Raw genomic sequence first — 5,703 nt, 5'->3', positions numbered from 1 at the left:
GAAGAGAACTTGGCAATCCGAGAAAAGCAAACAAACAACGAAGCCATACCAAAGTGGGTTGGTAACAGCACTGGAAATGTTTTTAGCATTAAAAATAGAAATTTGTAAAGAAACTTTTCATGTCATCATGTAGCACAGAGAAAGCAGAAGAGGCATGTATGTGGTAACTAATCATTGTTGCTGCCACATAAAGGCTTAACTCACATTCCAAAATTTCGGTTCATCAATTTAGAAACTACAAGATATTCGCGTTCTCCATAGCAACTTTAGTTTGGAGGTACTGGTTTGCAGAACTGCTGTTTATCTGCCTCTCAACATCAAATCCCAAATGGCTCTTTCAGATTAGGCACCCAAAATAACTCATATCTTAAATTTAACCCATCATTTTAAGATTTAAGGCACCATTCATCTGGGAATAGGAAACATCTACTAAAGTAAACAGAACGGAAAACTCTCGTCAAAGTTTACAGATACCAAGGGATTTTTTTTTCCTGCCTCCAAGCCCGCTCCACAGTTAGATTTCTTCTCCTTTCCCTCTGACACAGAAAACATAGCTTTAGGCATAGGTGTGAAGAACAAAGCGAGTTTCCAAACAACCAGTTTAGGAGCTTATGGGAGTCTTAGAGCTGTGCCCTGCATGTGGTCCAGGGTAAGGAACATCAGCCTACAAGGGGTCAACAAGAGAAAGTTTAAATCAGGCTAAAGAGACCCATATTATCCCCCTCAGACAGCTGCCGAAAGCGGAGCAAACTCTTTTAAGGGTACCACCCACAAGAGACCTTCACTAGGGTTTGCAGAGCACCTCAGCCTTGTAGTGGTGCTCCTTCCTCATCCCGTACGTTGAACACGTATGGCACAAGCCCTTACTTGTGCAAAACCCAGAGCTGTGATCTCAGCACCAGTGACCAAGGCACTGTTCTTCTCGTGCTCTGTGCGCCCACGGACTCACGGGCTCCCGCTGGTTGTGGGCAGAGGGAACAGGCATTTACGTTTCGTTCCTGTGCTGCCAATAGTTTAGACCAGCCCCTGGTCTGATGAGAAAATGCCACCTTTACTGGTCTTAAATATTTCCCTTTAGATGGAAGAAGCATATAAGATTCTGCAGGGCAATTCTAGGAATATGTGGCTTTTTTCTTTCCTTAAAAAAGAAAAAAAGAAAAAAAAGGAAAGAAAATGAGAGTATCTGGGTTTTTGATGCTCAAGGTGCATAGAACAATTTTTTTTTAGACTCTTTACATACGTATCTGCAGTTACAGCAGCACTGTCCGTTCAGATTCCTTTAGTGTGTTACCACTCACTGACCATGGAATGAAAAAACAGTGCCAAAAAAAGGAAAAAAAAAAAAAAAAAAAGGAGGGAAGGGAAACAACCAAAAAAACCCTGCACAGTGATGCAAGTAGGGAAGCATGCCCCATTCATTGGCATAATGAAAAGGTTAACATGAAGACTGTTAGCACAGAAAAAGATTCCATTTAAAAATCCGTAGCGTTTAAGTCTCTTTCTTCCCATCTGAGCTGTCAGAAATCTCCCTCATAATTTCAGTCTCCACAGAAAGGTACTAAGTACAAACTTTAAAAGAATGTTGCTATTGTGTTTAAAAACCTTCCCGACCGAACGGGGTCTCAGTCAGCCACACAATAGCGTGGTTTTCTGACTCATAACCCTTCTTGTCACTCTGATCTTCCCCTTCCTTCAGGCCCGATTGCCGATTTGTCTGTCTTCAATTGCTCGCTAGCCTGAAAAAGAAAAGAGTAACTGCTTTTAAAATATTGAGTCAATTTTGTCCTAGGCTTAATACAGCAGCATGATACCATCTGCAGTGATACCGAATTTTTTCCTCCACCAGCTAAGTCTCTGGGGCATTTTATGGAATCAAATATTGTCAAAAGCAGCATCACATAAAGAAAGTTTTTAAAATAGATTTAAAAAACAAAAGAGCAATTCAGCATACACATTATCCATGTGGAGCTGGTTTGGCAACTGCAACATGGAATTACTTAAAGCTTGCCCACAGCTTTTTTCTTTTTTTTTTTTTCCCTCCTTCTTCTGGCAGCATGATCATGGAAAACATTAGACCTAAACTATTATTAATACAAGTTTATAACCTAGGAAGTTATTCTTTATTTCTGCCTGCTGCTATCCAGCTTCAATAGCTATTTTTGCCAGCTCATCTATTTACAACAAATGCCATTTCAAAAAGATACGGTACTCTCTCAGGTAAGTTGAAAAGCATTAAACACTTCACTAAATTTGCTGCTGACTGTCGTATATAACCTCTTCTTAATTAAGCTCATAATTCCCTATTCCATTTGCAGGTACTCTTATACAGAGGTGATATAACTAAACAGAATGACACAAGTGAGCCAGAAAGAAAAAAGTAAAGATTTTGAAGGGTTCTTTTACTAGCAAAAAAGTAGCAAAACCGTCACTTAGAAGACATTTTCAGATGGCTGCAACCATTCATAGTTTCAGTGAGCTAAAAAACTAATTTCAAGTGCAAAACTATCTCATTGTAACAAAAAAAAGAGAGACTAAAAGAGAGCTGGTCAAATCAAGATACAGCCGCAGAGGGGCAAAATGTTAGAGCTTCTCTCTTGCCACGGGATGAGGAAGAAATAAGGTATTTCGTAGTGCTGAGCAGAGGGAAAGGGGGCAACGGCCGTAGCTGACCTAATCCCCTCCCTCTGCAAACCCATCATTCTCGCCTGTGCTTCAACCATACCCAAGAACAGCTGCGTACGTTTGCATTTATAATTATATTTCTTGAAATCAACTTTCAATCCATTGGAGTGAACGATAACATGACCAAACATGATCACACATTAGTCTTCTTTTGATGTCTTCGCCTCACGAGTAGGTAATTATTACATTCTTTAAAAAAAAAAAATAAAAAAAAATCAAACACCTCATGGTTGGTAACTGTATTGATAATACATACTATTTCTGCTGACGTGTTCTGAACATTATCTTACAGGCTGTGTCTTTGGTACCTTTGCAACATCTATTAACCATACATAAAAATCCTCTCTAATACGGTTCAATACACAGATTTCTAAATCCCACTGAAAATTCAGCTAAAATTTGGCTAAATCTGCTTCTAGTCTGTACGCAGTTCTGCAGCAAGTGTTTCAAAGAATGTCTTGCTACAGGTACTGCAGCTCTTGAAACAGGAACATCTCCTATTCCTACGTGAGCAGAAAGTAGTAGTTTACGGCAAAAACCAGCCTGCAAAATACCTGAACACTGCATTTCGAGAATACTCTTGAGTATTTCCATTCTCTTCCCATGACAAACCACTCACAAGGTCCTTGTGAAGTGACAACATCAGATGTTTTACAAAGTCCTTCATGAAAGAATGGAGAAGGTAGTAATAAATGAAATATAAGAAAATAATAATCAGAAAACCTTCAGCATTGATAGCCAGCATGAACGTTCAAATGAAGTCTATATTGTTATTCTTAACTTTCGGGTTTTTAAAAATTGGATGGGGACTGTCAGTGGTTGGAATAAGCAAAAATCTTTTCCTTGGCCAGATAAAGCTAAAAGCAAATTACGCTTGAAATATGGATCATTTTTTTAAGGACAAAGGAAGGAAAATTCCCTCCTGTGGCTACATACAGACATAAAGTTATATATTACGCCTCCCTTTAATAATAGAAGGGATATTCATCAAACTTTGACTGGATATGAGTAGCACTGTAATTTTCAATAAATGATTAAGGATGAAGCAAAAGAGTTAACCTTTTTGCTTATCTTGAGTTAGTTGAGGGTTTAGTTTCACTTATGCATATTCTTGGATTTAATTCATATATTAAAGTCACTACATTTTACTGCTTTGGGCTGAAGTGAGCCAAAGTCACAAGCTTGGATCTTTTCAATACCTGCGTCTGGGAAATCCGGCTAATGAAGGATAGTTCTTGATCTACGTGTAATGCTGGAAGAGATTATGGGTTACTTGAACAAGAACTCTGTAAGAGACATGAACAAGGTATGGAACAACTTTTTAAAAAGAATAGATGTATACACACAGTGAATATAGAAATATATGTTATCTTCAGTTCTATAGAGTCAAAACTTCTGTAACAGAATGTAGAGTGCCAAACTCTTTACAAATACCAGTGGACACTTGCGATGCCACTGACCTCTTCCCACCCTGTTAGTACAATCCTACAACCCTTCTACCAGTTCCCCAAATCCAACTTTTATCCTCTTCAGCCTAGGGAGCAGGCAGCTATTAAGATCTACATGGGAGACTGCACGCCTGCTCCCAGATGTTGCCTCCAAATCTAGGGCTCAATCAAGCACAAAAAAAAAAAAAAATGCAGCAAGTCCTCCCCAAATCTCTTCAGGTTACAAAAAGCATCGCTGAAGTTCCAGATGCTCAAAGAGGTGTCCAGAGAGCATTTATGATCTACCAAAAGTTCAAATAAATTAATTTTCAGTCTGATGGGTACTTTCCTAGAAGGAAGAACACAGCACTAGTACACGGGTGCTGAAAAAATCCCACTGTATCTCTCCCCACACCTTTAAGAATATAAGCCTTACAAAGTTCACCCAAGAGTCTAAATGTCCAAATGGAGGACTCCAAGACAGACGGAATATTCAGGAAGATTAAAGGTTTAAAAAAAGAAATATATATACACACACACGCATACTGGAAAGGCATTAAGAAAACAAAACTTTTCCCCTCCTACATATCAAGTAGTCCTATTTTTAGTGAAAGTTATTCTAATTGGAAAAGAGAGTAAAATTAGTCAACACATGACACACCTTCAGAAGAGCCTTCGGTGAATATACCATTTGGACAAAACAAAAGCACAAGTAATTCAGAATTGGAATTTTAGCATGAATGAATCAATTAGCCCAAGATGACAATCCCAGAATTTTATGTAAAGGAGTGAGAATAGTTTTAAAAGAAAAAAGTAGTAAGATTTTCATTTAAAAAAAAATAAAGAAAAAGATTGTTTAGCAATGCAGTTCTGCAAACTTCTGTCCTCACTGTTTTGAAGTCTTGATACCAAAGCTTGCACGTTTCATTAAATGTCAACCTATAAGACAATTATTGTAGATTAAGAAAAAAAAAGGAATGTGTGCACCCAGGTCTTTGTTTCAATTCAGGCACCAGAACTAACTAATGAATCAAGAAGAAAGGCAGTAAAAACCTTTCTTTTTAAGGGGGACAAAGTTTTGCGTTGCTCATAGTTGTAAAAAGTCAGAATGGCTTGTAAGTTAAAATCCAAACTTTCACTTCCTATCTTGCAACCTTTGAAAAACGACCATATACAAGTTTAATGAACAGCAAACTAATCAGTCTTTGGGTAGATTCTGACACTGGAAAAGGTTCTTGGACAATACAAAGCATATGAATACAGAGTTTTAAAGCTTTACATTAAAATGTCACTTCATACAACCACCTTATTCCAACATCTCTTCAGCCATTTATTCAGCCTGTTCAAACCTCACGTACTTGTATTCCAGTACGTTTGTTTGCACCCCATGCAGAAGCCACTGAAATGCGTGGAGTCGATGAAAGCAACACAGTTCAACTTGTGTGTTCACCAGCTGTCCATTTAAATCCACTAGCTACTCAAACATAAGTCTGCTTGATTTACCTGGAGTTTTCCCTCTACGTAGTTCAATGATGGACAAAAGACAACCAAGTACAATTTTTTTTTTTTAATAAAGATAAAATTACAAAAAAGG

The sequence above is a fragment of the Larus michahellis genome, chromosome 3, assembly GCF_964199755.1.
Source record: "Larus michahellis chromosome 3, bLarMic1.1, whole genome shotgun sequence".
NCBI lineage: Eukaryota > Metazoa > Chordata > Aves > Charadriiformes > Laridae > Larus > Larus michahellis.
Note: the sequence above shows the minus strand (reverse complement) of the source record.